Source organism: Monodon monoceros, unplaced genomic scaffold, assembly GCF_005190385.1.
Source record: "Monodon monoceros isolate NGI ecotype Baffin Bay Population unplaced genomic scaffold, NGI_Narwhal_1 Super_Scaffold_6, whole genome shotgun sequence".
Lineage (NCBI taxonomy): Eukaryota > Metazoa > Chordata > Mammalia > Artiodactyla > Monodontidae > Monodon > Monodon monoceros.
The window spans coordinates 23741393-23754590 of record NW_021703783.1 but is presented as its reverse complement, the minus strand read 5'-3'; the positions used below and the strand labels follow the sequence as shown (position 1 = coordinate 23754590).

The 13198-nt window shown below is 38.0% G+C and overlaps 1 protein-coding gene across 2 annotated transcripts in view; it reads right to left on the bottom strand.

Annotated features, from left to right (window-relative positions):
- The window catches only part of FAR2 (fatty acyl-CoA reductase 2), a 136977-nt gene that overhangs the window by 74261 nt on the left and 49518 nt on the right, over window positions 1–13198 (bottom strand). The window contains exon 1 of one of the 2 annotated variants that reach the window (XM_029206124.1): window positions 5597–5685. The exons of the other annotated variant lie outside the window; for it this stretch is intronic. The gene's annotated coding sequence lies outside the window, so the exon portion shown is untranslated. Of the gene's footprint in view, window positions 1–5596; window positions 5686–13198 lie in introns of those variants that run through there. 2 annotated transcript variants of the gene reach the window in all.

The following is a 13198-nucleotide window of genomic DNA, read 5'->3' as shown; positions in this document are numbered from 1 at the left end:
AAAACTCTAATTTGAAAAAGATACATGCACTCCAATGTTCACTGCAGCACTATTTACAATAGCAAAGATATGGAAGCAACCTAAATATCCATCAACAGATGAATGGATAAAGAAGATGTGATACACACACACACACACACACACACACACACACAAATATACATATAATGGAATACTACTCAGCCATAAAAAAGAATGAAATAATGCTATCTGTAGCAACATGGATGGACCTAGAGATTATCATACTAAGTGAAGTGAGCCAGACAGAGAAAGACAAATATCATGTGATATTGCTAATATGTGGGATTTTAAAAAGATGATACAAATGAACTTATTTACAAAACAGAAATAGACACACAGCCATAGAAAACAAACTTATGGTTACCAAAGGGGGAAGGGGAGGAAGGATAAATTAGAAGTTTGGGATTAACATATACATGCTACTATATATAAAATAGATAATCAACAAAGACCTACTGTATAGCACAGGGAACTATACTCAATATTTTGTAATAACCTATAAGGGAAAAAGAATCTGAAAAAAATATATACATATATATACGTGTGTGTGTGAATATGACAGAATTACTGTGCTGTACACCTGAAACTAACACAACATTGTAAATCAACTATACTTCAATTAAAAAGTAAATAAAATAAAAGGCTCAAAAAAATTTTTTAAAGTTTTGACATCTTTACTTCATTAACTAATTTCTTTTTGTTGCTCAGGACTACTTTATTTTTCATTGTATTTTCTTTAATTTGAGAGATGTAGCTGTCAGCAGGTACAACATGAATTTATAGTAGGATTGCTAGAGTAGTGTTGCCCATCTGGACCACTTGCAGGGCTTGGACCTGAGTTCTTCATTTGAATCTGTAAAAATATGCCAGATACCTCTCAGGAACCTCCCACTTTATTTTGTTTCTCATCATTAGAAGAATTAAAAACAGATTACAATTACAAAATATATCAATTATCATACTCAGATAAACCACAGAGGAAAGCTCAGCATGCCGTACGCAGTGGGGAAGATGGGCTTTAGATTATATTCAATCATGGGTGGAAACGTTTTTAAAAACAATCATTGTTGACCTAACTGCAAAGAATGTCAAAACTAAGTAACTACAGAAAGAACATTGCTGAGTTTCTGCAAATGAAGAAAGAAAACCTTAATAGTCTCTGTGTTTTTCTTCTGCTCCAGATAAAGACATTCTTTTATGAGTTTCACTCTAAGATGCTGCAGATGCCAGCCAGCAATATCCACACTTCAGGAAAGATTAAGATTTTCTGCCAGAATATGATGGAGAGAAATTGGAATGAATCACTACAAAAATAACCAAATTTTATAGCAAGTTTCTCAAAGTTTTTTGATATTATAATACTTAAAAAATAATAACTTGTTTAAAATTTAAACCTTTAAAGTAAATGTAATCCTGAGAAAGGGTGCCACTTTTCAGAATTTAAAAAAAAAAACAGATATCACCCCAATATTTTAAAACTAAAAATCCTATTTTGTTTCATTTGGAAACAAAACAACCAATATCAAAGTTGGAAATGTAGAACTTTTATAATATTTTCTGAGGAGAATATAAATTAGGTTAGTAAAGGTAATGAGGTTTGAAAAACCCACTCTAAAAGAAAACAAAATGGAAACCAATTTTATTGACCTTAGCAAAGTATAACAATGAAATATACACAGTTTGTGGCTATTATTCTGTCCTAGTGTTAAGTGTAGAACAGGGCAGATGTTAATTTCCCTGGAAAACTAAATGCACCATAAAAATTCTTAGGAAAAGACATTTTTTCCTGCAGTCAAGAAAATGCCACTTTTTCAGATGTTTCCTTGGCTGACACTAGAAGTTCTTATTTCATAGTGTTTTTGAAAAATTGTTTGCTTAATAAAGCAATCCGCCCAGATAAAACTGCCTAGAGACAGTCAGTTGTAATATCCCTGTGTAAAAGGTAAAAAAAACAAAAAGGATGATGCAGAAAGTCTTGGGGCAAATGCTATAAATACATAGAGTATCTGCTCAATAGAGAATCAATTACGAAAGAATTTCTACTACTTCTTACTCATACTTTAAAATTATCCATTCATTGTTCATCAGCCCTGAGAAAGATGAAAAGGAGAATGCATGTTAATTTTCAGGAGTTAAACAGATAATAAGAAACCACTGTATCGGAGATAATAGATAAACCATTATCCATTTATATTGACAATGTTTTGTTTCAAAGATCCTCATTAAAATGTTTCTATTTTCTTTAATTTAAATTCTCTTCTTAAAATTTTCTATTAACTCCTTTTTAATATTGCCAATCAAAATGTCTTCAACTCTTAGCAACTAAGAGGCCAAATCTGTTGACAAACAACAGAAATCAGAATTTATAACAATTACAGCACATAGGGTCCCCTGAAGGAATCTGGGCACTGCCACACTCTAAGGATCTTGCATTCCTTACCAAGATAGAAAAAATAATCTCTTTATAAAGGGGGAAAGTAGTGTTTGCTTTAAATTTTATTTTCTAAAGATCTAAGTAAAATAAGTTTTGTAAAGATCTAAGTAAAATAAGTTTTCAAAAATAATTGAGTATGTCTATGTTCTTTCAAATAAGCCACCTCATCATGCTTTTTGTATGGAGCTCCGCTTGGTTACCTCTGTCGTCTTCCCAGATGGTGTCATTTTTCTCTAAAATAATTTAGTAGTGTTCTGTATCATTATTCAAAATATCTGTTTAGAGGAATTTAGAGGCTCCACCCACTGGCTCCAAACCAGAATGGGACTAGGACTAAAATGATTTCAAGGTGGAATGAAAAAAATGTGAAAATTAGACAGATATCCACACTCTCTGAAAAGATGGGCAGAAAATATATCTCTATTCCACAATACTAAATTTAAATGATTTTGGATGGATTAGAATTTCATTTTAGAAGAAACTCACCATCATAAACATGTTTGTGTTCCCACAATAATTTGGAAAATTGTAAATTTTTTTCCAGAGCAAAATTTGCATATGAACTTTTGCCAATTGATACCCTACAGCTACTTTAGTAACAAAGAGCTTGTCCCAGTACTTTTTGAAACTTCACCATTAGAAGTGAAAAGAGAAACCATTTAAATCCTGAAGACAATTCTCAAATGCTATGCTATTAAATTAATAAATGAAGCAAGTCCAGAGGCTTGTCTATGGGTTTTGAGAATAAGACTTCTAATTCCCCTTTCTCCCAATTCCCTTACTCTGAGGCAACTTAACTCATAGAGGAAACCATATAATAAAACCAGAATGATCTCGAACATCTGTTAAATTAGCTAAACAAGGAGGCCATTAGACTGAGGTGGCTTTAAAGGCTTAGTAGCTTACAAAAGCAAAGCAAAACTTCAGCCCTTATTGCCTCAAAGTTAAAAAAGCAAAACCTAAGGACAACCAGTGACAAACAGCAAACTAGGCTTTCTCAAATAATGCAATGGCTTAAGCTATAGCATGTTTCCTTGCTCTGCTTCCACCTCTTGTCTATCAAAGTCTTTCCCCTACCCGCCAGTTAAAGGAGGGCTTCTAATCACTTATGCTTTGGTGCTGCCTCATTCTACTTGATTTTTGCTCAAATAAACTCTTAAAAGTCTAATATACCTCAGTTTTTTTTTTAACACTGCTCAGTGCAAATATCATCCAACCTAAGAAATAAGTGGAACACTAACATTTATTGAGACTTACTGTTGCAGAAAATGTCCCACGTGCCATGCAATTATTTTTTCAAATAATCCTTACAATAACTACATGAGGTGACAAATAAGGACTCTCATCTCAGGTAGCTTAAGTAACCTGTGCAAGTCTGATAATAGGACAAGAACAGGGATTTGAGCCCAGGAGCTCTGTCTCCAGAGCTTGTTTCCTTCTGCATGAAACTAGTAAGAGGCCCTTGACTACGTATTCTCTAGGGTAAAGCACGTGCATCTTCACCTTCTCACATTATTCAGTTTGGAAATAAGGGAAGCTGCAATTATTTTTGGAGTTGACATAAGGTGAGGCCTTCAGGTGCCTGAAAGTGCATGAATGTGACGGTTGCTGAGCAAAGCTGTAATGGCCCCATTCCAGGGAGAGTATGATTGCCTTCATTAACTCTTGCTGCTTATCTTACAATTTCCACCTCAGCATTTGTCCTACATTCCTACTGGGTAACCAGAAAGGCCAGAGTCCTATGTGAGTTCCCACTGACATTATTATTATAGAGCATTCCAAGAACCCCTCCATCCAGTTATCCCACTGGAAAAAATGTATGCTAATTGTTTAGAGTATAATATAACTGGAGCTGTCCTAACAGCCTGAACTTTGACTAACAATAGCAATAACAATCATAACAATAGCTAAGACTTTCTGTGCCAAGCCTTCTGGTAAGGGCTCCACAGGTGTTATCCCATTTCATCCTACAACAAGCCTTTGAGGCAGGCATGATTATTACAGATGAGAAAACTGAGGCTCAAAGAGGGTAAGAAACTTGCCCCAAAGTTTTTTATTTACAAAGTTAACTGATTACTTCTTAATTAACATTATTTTTATATCCCTTTCCTTCAAAAAAGAACACGAGGCAACTAAGCACTCAGTTGGTGACCCTTCAGTTAGTCATTACAATCATACGTCTCTCATACTATTGTACTAATTCCACTTTGCAATTTAAATATACTATTAATATCCTTTTAAAACGCCACTTGAATCTAATAAATCATTACTTTGGTATGTATACAATTTGAACGTGTCGCACGGAGAAGCCAGTTGAAGCAAAAATGTTGGTGAAATGTTTATAGAATGAAGGCCCCAGTCCAATTCCCCCATACTCAACAGAGTAGAACAAGCAGCCTTTTGAGCACTTTGGAGTTGCTTATTTAATGAAAACACACACACACACACACACACACACACACACACACACACACAAATCTATTGTCAGGCATGAGCTGGAATGAATAACCTCGGCTCTGAGTCTGCAAATTAAATTTTTTTAAATGATTTTTTCCAGGCAAATTGAATAAAGTGATCAAATGCACCTGAAATATCATATTCCTTCCTGGAGCTCTCAAGTTCCCTGCTACTGTAATTTATGTTCGAACCCCATATGAAAGCTCTTAGACTATAAATCTGCACCAGATGCGCCAAAGTGACACTTGGTAATGCACACACTCAGGCCAGAATTGAATTTCAGAGACTGGGGAAGCCATCCCCACCCCCATCCACCCATTCCCAGCCTCCACAAAAAGTTCAGCATTTCACGCCATGCAGTCATAGTGAAAAGCAATTTTTCTTCATTCAAACGCTTAAATGACTTGCAACAATTATTTGCCTCGTATTTCACAGCCCCAGGTGAACCAAGTACTCAAGTTTAAGCAATGTAGAACATTGCAGACTTATTGATTCTACCTCACAGGAAATTAGCCATTGATTTCTCAGGATAAATGAGTTCTGATGAGCTAGAGTGGAGACCACAGAAAAATGAAAATGAAATAAAAGAACCAGTCTGTCACCACAAGACTCATTTAGCTTGTCACTCCTACCAATAACTTTAGCAACATCTGGGACTTCGCTCATTTCTTGTTTTCCTCTTACCTTTTTGTCTTATTTCTCTGGCTTCAGGTTTCTCTAGGACAAGAAGGTATGAGTAAGGTTTGAGCAGGAAATGTGGCAGAAGAATTTAAATCAGGTCTAAAGAGCAATGGTAGATTTCAGGGGAGATCTAAAACCTCAGGAGAGAAAGGTTCCTTGCACTGTTATATCCATGTGCCTGAGGTCCAGCTCACCCCAAGCAGACACTGGAAGACTCTGTGGGCTGGGCTCCCATGGACAGCTGCAATCACCTGTGTATTTTGAAATGCAGAAAATGCCTTCTTGTCCTAAAATGTGGCCATTGCAGCCCTCGGTGTGCCAGAGTTTGAGAAGCATAAATTTGATTATCTCACTGATAATCAGGAACTGAATATCATCTAGAAATGTATTCAGTCATCGTTCATCCAACAATAAAAATTACCAGTGACCTGCTATCTTAAGCACTGCACTAGGTGGTAGACAGAAAGGGTTCTGAATGTGAAGAATGCACCAAAATACATGGACTTCCACAAATATATACCCTTCCACTGCCCCTTCACCCAACTCCCAGTTCTCTGTGTTTGCTTGGAGAAAGAAAGGGCAAGAGATTTCACAGGAGCAGGAATGCACAGCGGTTAAGAGCACCATCTCAAAAGTTATGTTGCTTAGGTTCCAGTCGCAACCCTGACATATTTTAATTAAGTAACTTTGGACGTGTTTTGTAACTGCTTCAGTTTCTCTGCCTGCAGTCCTGGGATGAGGATAATAATAGTACTTACCTCAGAAGATTGCAGTGAGGGTTTACCTGATTAATTTACTTAAATATTCCAGGGTAGTGCCCAGCAAATAGCACAATGTAAATATTACAAATATTCTCATCATCCTCTGAGGTTGATCAGATTTCCTATATTTCATTTGGAACAAATTGTCAGTGTGTGGGCAGTTGAGCTAAAAGATTTTGTGCTAATGAAGACACTGGTTCCACTCATCTATAATAGCATTATGAATGATAATGGAGCTTATTTTCCAGAGATATAAAAGAACTAGCACAGTATCTGTAGCATTCTAAATTGGGCCTTATTAGTGGGTAAATCCAAATGTAGAAAGGTTATTGTCACATAGACTCCCTCCTTGACCAAGCCTGACTAAAGTCAGGCCCTCTGAGCCCTCTTCTTGACCAGGTCTCGACCTTGACCTGCTGAACCCAGTTTTAGAAAAGAATTCTGCTTAGCCAGTTTATTGAGAATCCTCCCCACTCTTTTTTTTTTTTTTTTTGCGGTACGCGGGCCTCTCACTGCTGTGGCCTCTCACGTTGCGGAGTGCAGGCTCCGGACGCGCAGGCTCAGCGGCCATGGCTCACGGGCTCAGCCGCTCCACGGCATGTGGGATCCTCCCGGACCGGGGCACGAACCCGCGCCCCCTGCATCGGCAGGCGGACTCCCAACCACTGCGCCACCAGGGAAGCCCCTCCCCACTCTTGAGATCCAATCAAGCTCCTTTTCCTCCACCTTGGTATCTAACTAAGTTCCCTTCCTCATCCCCACCTTAATATCTTAACAAGCTCCTCTTAGTAATCTGCCATCCTCTCCCTCATCCTGTCGTCAGCTATGAAGTCCTACTCATCCCAGTTTGTACTTGGAGTTGAGTTCAACCTCTCTCCCCTACTGCAAGACTCTGGAATAAAGTCTTCCTTGCCATTTTGAACAAGTGTCGGGATAACTTCTCTTTAACAATGGAAAAAATGAAATATCACTATGGTTGAATTATGATTCAGTCTCTACCCAGGGCAATGGGGAAAAGTTCAAATAGATTAAAAGAGTTTATGATGATCAGAGACAGGTTTTCTTATGACAGTTGGGTGATGAAGGTGAAGAGGGGCAGATAATAAAAGCAAACATAGAAAACCTAAAATACTTCCCTGGGTGTCATCTCTAGTTTTTTTCCCCCCCATTTAAAATAAAAGGTTACTACTCAAGTTGATCCTAAAACAAACTCATTTTCTAATATTGGTGGTAACAGTAATGACGTATCATTCTTTATACCGAATAAAGACAGACATATACAGACATATCATTCTTTTTACATATCTTCTAGCCTGACTGTAGAGCTAGACAGGGGAGAAAACTGGCTGGAGGTAGACCATGCAGCAGAAACAAAGTGTCTAAAATAATTTGATAGAGTGGAAAGCCAAAATAAGTAAATAAAATAGAAGGGGTACTTAGGGCAGTTAAATTTCGGCTCAGCTTGAATATATTTTGAAGAGATGGAATTAATAAGTAGTTAGGATATTTGCATTTTTCTAATTGAAAACAGTCACGTAGTGTTCAAAATATATCAGTCTCCAGAAATCCTAATTAGGAGATAGGACAGAGGTTAAAGAAAGGAAATACTGATGCATGGAGAAAAAAATGTGCACTTACACTAGTCATAAATGATTTTTTACTTTTTTAATAGGTAAATCACCATTTTCCTGAAGGAAGTACTAATAAATAGTAAAAAAGTCCTTGATTTTAAGTTCAAGTTGTAGAGTTCTCCATATTAATGTCAAAGTTATCCATTAGATGAATAGAGAAATATAGCAAGTCATTTATGAGAACAAACTCTACCTCCCTTTAGGATTACTGCAAATTAAAAATCTTCCCTATATGCTCAAAGAAATTTACCCATAGGATTCCTATTGCTTTCAATTTATGGGAAGAAACTAGTCTAAGCTTTCCACTGTATTCCCCAACAGAATACTGCTCTTGATCTAACTCTATCCCTGACATCCATTACCAAGGATAATCTAATAGAAAAAGGGAGAAAGTAAGGGAGACCGTTAAAGAAAAATTGCCAAGGCCAGAGTCCATTAAAAACTAACCTTGAATGTTAAAGAAGAGCCCTGGCTTCTAGCCTCAGCTCTGTTTCCAGTTAGCACTGTAATCTCACTGAGCGAGTTTGCTCATTTGTAATGTGCAGGCATGATGATCTCTAAGTACCCATCTAGCTCTAAAACTCTCTTGATTTGTAATGAGTAGTAAGTACCATAATAATAAATGATTTGATCCTAAACATTTCAGACTTCTAGGTTTCTAAATCTGGCTTGAATGTTTAACCCCCCAAAAGGAAAAAGAAGTTTTCTGTATCTGAATGATAAGAAACACTAAAGCTTTTAGGAAAAAGGGAACCAAATGATGCTATTATATTCCTCTCTGGGGTCTTCTGAAAATTAAAGGGCTGATATCTGCACTACAGATATAAGCATTTGCAGAATTATTTATATCTCTGTAAATAACCCAATTTCAAATTTTAAGGATTTAAATGGGTCTAAACTTTAATTATTTGTCCTCTTTTCTTTCTTGTCTACATAGTGGCAACATATATATTACAAACTATTTTCAAGAAAAGATTTTCTCATATCCATGGTGTGAGCTAATTTACAGGTTATGGAGGTACTCTTCTAGGTGCTGAGGTACGCAGTGAACTACACAAATTCCCTGTTTTTGTGGAGCATACTTTGCATCAAAATTGTCTTGTTTTAGTAATATTAGTAGTGCATGATAATAGAAAAATATGAAGAAGAAAGTAAATACCACATAAGTTACAATGTTTGGTATTGTCCCATTTGCTTCAGGCAATTTTTTTCCAAGAGAGATTGTAACGATTTACAGTCCCAACTGCCATGTAGTTTTTACTTTACATAACAAACTCTTATTTAGAATTTACTCTGTGCCAGATACTATTCTAAGTGATTTATACTATTAACTCATTTAATTCTCATACAAGCCCTATAAGGTAGGTAATAGTGGTACCCATCTTGGATATAAATTCATTGTTTCTGAGGAGTCAGTTGTTATTCTTACTGTGGTTTTCCTGAATGTAACTTTTCCCCCTTCCGGCTGCTTTTTAACATTTTTCTCTTTACCTTTGTTTTACAGAAATTTTCTAGATGTCTTTTTTTTTTTTTTTTTTTTCGGTATGCGGGCCTCTCTCACTGTTATGGCCTCTCCCGTTGCGGAGCACAGGCTCCGGACGCGCAGGCTCAGCGGCCATGGCTCAAGGGCCCAGCCACTCCGTGGCATGTGGGATTTTCCAGGACCGGGGCACGAACCTGTGTCCCCTGCATCGGCAGGCAGACTCTCAACCACTGCGCCACCGGGGAAGCCCTAGATGTCATTTTTTTTTATTAATCCTTCTTGGGGATCTGAAAATAGATGAGGGCTGGACACAAATTTGGGGGTCAGCTGCATGTGGAATAGAATAAACAGATAACTTTGCAAGTGACAGTAAAGAAGACATAAGACAAGAAAGCACCTGAGTAAATCTACGTATAAAAGATAAAAAATGGGTCAGAGAAAAAGCAGCTAGAAATGTAAAATAGAAACAAAGAGTAGAGGTCACAGTCAGAACCTGGGTTTCTGATAAGTCTTAGTTCTCCTATTTCAATGGATCAAGTAGCAGGGCTCAAGTCCCCACATCACTGAGGTTTGGGCAAAAGACTGCCCTGTCTAGCCTGCGGCTATTCAGTGCTTCGGCAGAAACCGAAGCATCCGGCACAGGTCACCACAAGTGCCCATAGTCTTTAAACTTCAATTCAGAGGAAGAAGCATAGGAGGAGGACTTCAGTTGCTTCCAGGATATGTGTGTGTGTGTGTATGTGTGTGTTTTCCCCTATATACATCATAAACCTGTCCAAAGCTCTTGTTCATCCAAAAAATGCTAAGCTTCTAGCCAGTTTTGAGGCAATACATGTAATGCTGAAACACAAACTTACTTAAAATTGTCTTTTAAGTTATATGTATAAGCAGAGATTTATGGTTAATGTGCTGTGTTCAAGTTTCTGAATAATTCATTCAGTGGTATAAAATTTATCTTCTCTTAAGAGCCAATAGAATTTTATTTGCAAAGAATCTCATTAAATGCCAGCTGGAAACTAACCATTTCCTTCACGTTAGGTGGCTTTCTTTAAAAAAAATCTCTAGCTAGCGAGCTAGCTAGCTATCTTCCGCATCTGTGTTATTCAGGAAGCATCAGTGCAGAGTCCCCTTATCCTAGGTAAACAGGATGAGAGCACAGTGTGGTTACCCTGTTGGGGACGCTAGCTTTGCTGCCTCAGGGGTGCCTCCTGCTGGCTGCTACTCAGGGGAATCCCACACAGCAGTACTTCTGTATGAATCACCACATCCCCACAGCGACAGCCGGAATCCTGTATCTGAGAGAATGAGAAAGTGGTGAAGTGTTAGCACGTATATACACTTAATTTCTCTCAAACTTAAGCTTCCAAGCAGGGAGTGGAAGTGGGAAGCGAGGAGTTATGTGATACAGAGGAATTCTAACATTCTTCTCCAGCTGTGAAAGTCAGGTGTTGAGGCTAAATATACCCCGTTATCCTAGGCCAAATATGTTTCCAAAGTTCCTTGGCCTGGCACACAAGGTTATTTAAAAATCAGATGAAACTTGACTTTTCTGCCTTCTCTCTTTTTTCTCCTCCTACACGAACTTTTTTTATTGCAACCAAACAAGCCTTGTTCCTTCAAACTTCTTTTCCTTCTCATAGCACCCTCTCTCCTCTTTCACACCTGTCCTGGATCTGTCACTTGGCCTTCTTTAAAAACCTCTCCAGATGGCCCTCACATCCAGGAAAGTTTGGGAACCTCCCCAGACAGCCTTCCTGACCAGGAAAGGTTGAGAACTACTGGCCTATTCAAGGCCCAAATCAAATCTGACTTCATCTATGAACCTGCTCGGGCTACTCTGGGATCCAGGCACATCTCCTCCCTCTACCGATCCCCTCAGCTACAGTTTATGTCAGTCCTTTGCACATAATAATGAATTCCCTTATGTCATTTCATGTTACGATCTTCTTTTATTCTTATTTAGCATTTTTACTGTTCTCTCCCTTCCTTAAATGTCTGTCTTAATCCCTCAATTAGAGGTGGAAACAAAGAGAGTTGAATCCCACTGTATTTTCCATTTAGTTAGGGGTCAAGAAATATGTTGACTGCCTGAAAGGGGTCAAAGACACCAAAGCAAGGCCAAACCATTTTTTAATCCATGCAGCCAAAGACGAGTTTTGTAGGAGAGCTGTGTGCCCCGCAGTGCCATGCGGTTGGTGCAGCTCTCAGGGTCTGAGCCCTCATGCCAAGTTGAATACAAACCAATGTTTATGACATTCAGCACAGTTTCTCAATCAGTCTTAGTTTTGATGAGGCAAGAATCTGTGTTAGGTAAACTTAGGTGTCACTTTTTGAATATAGTGTCTTAATGCTCCGAGTCTCATTCCTTATAGGAACACTGCGACAATCTGCAAGAGTTCAAGTAAGCTGTAAAAGTTACTGGGATCCAAGACTCAAACGTGATGAAAGAAAAGCCCTTGGTCCAATTCTGCACAAGGGTGAGGACTGCTGGATCCTTTGGTGATTCTCCCCCAGTTCTTGGGAAACAAGTCAGGCAAACAGGTGGTGTGGGACTGTTCTCATTGGGTAAGAATGTGCTTTCATAAATCATGCTTCCCAGTGATGCCAAGTATCAAAGTGTAAATTTAAAGGAAGCACCGTACAAGAAACTGCATCTTTATTAAGCTTCTACTTCCAGAAGATGCTATCATTAAGATACCATCCCTGGGCTCTAATCAAAGCAAAGAGAACTGAGTTTTTTTTAAATAAGCTTTTCATAATGGACATTTAGTAGCCACAAGTCAGAAAAATAAAAGACAGTTTTTTAAAAGACAAATCAAAATAAGAATCAGTAAGTTCTAGAACTCTAACTCTCTACTTACAGCCTCCTTGAATGTTCAGCTATGTGGCATAGCTGTTATTTCCTAGAGACTGAGATTTATAAGAATTTCACGGATCTCTGAGACCCTTTTAGGCCTAAGGATGCCTTGTGTTCTCCCCTCTATGTGAGGTCCTTTGCATTTGGCCAGTATCATTATTTCATTCAGATTTAAAGAATCATATGGGGCTTTTTCTCCATTTCATTGGCCTCCTTTTCTTCAGAGCCTGCTCTGTAGCTTTTGGCATCACTTGGCTATTCTTTCTCTACATACCTACCAAAATAGTAAGAGTTTAAAATATGGCATAGAGTTTAGGGTCCATATTTCATTCATCTTTTTTTTTTCTCATCTAGTCATTCAGTAAACACTATGAAGTAGAAACTTTGTGCCTTCAGATCAACAGAATAGGTTGGGCAAAGGTTTGAGTAACACATCAGTACACTGAAAATGACCAGGCCTGTTCTTTGCTGAGATCAGAGAAAATAAAATGTCATTCCTATTTTACAGATCTCTCTCCACTACCCCTGAAAATATGTGTAATGATTCAGGTCTAGTAGGGGAGCAACGAGCAACATTTCCTGAACGTAGTAAATTACATAAACTTTTACTACCACGCCCAGTCACAGGTACATGGGATGATTGTCAAAGCCTGAAAGAATGAATACTTCCAAACAGTAGGTTTCACTGTATAACCATAATTCAATGTACAGCCTCAAATTTCTCCATGAAAGCAACAATATAACAAATATTTATGATTATTACAATATCATAAAGGAGTCATCAGTAGGATTCTGTCAAGAAAAAAAGATCTTGGGACTTCCCTGGTAGTCCAGTGGTTAAGACTCCACGCTCCCAATGCAGGGGGCCTGGGT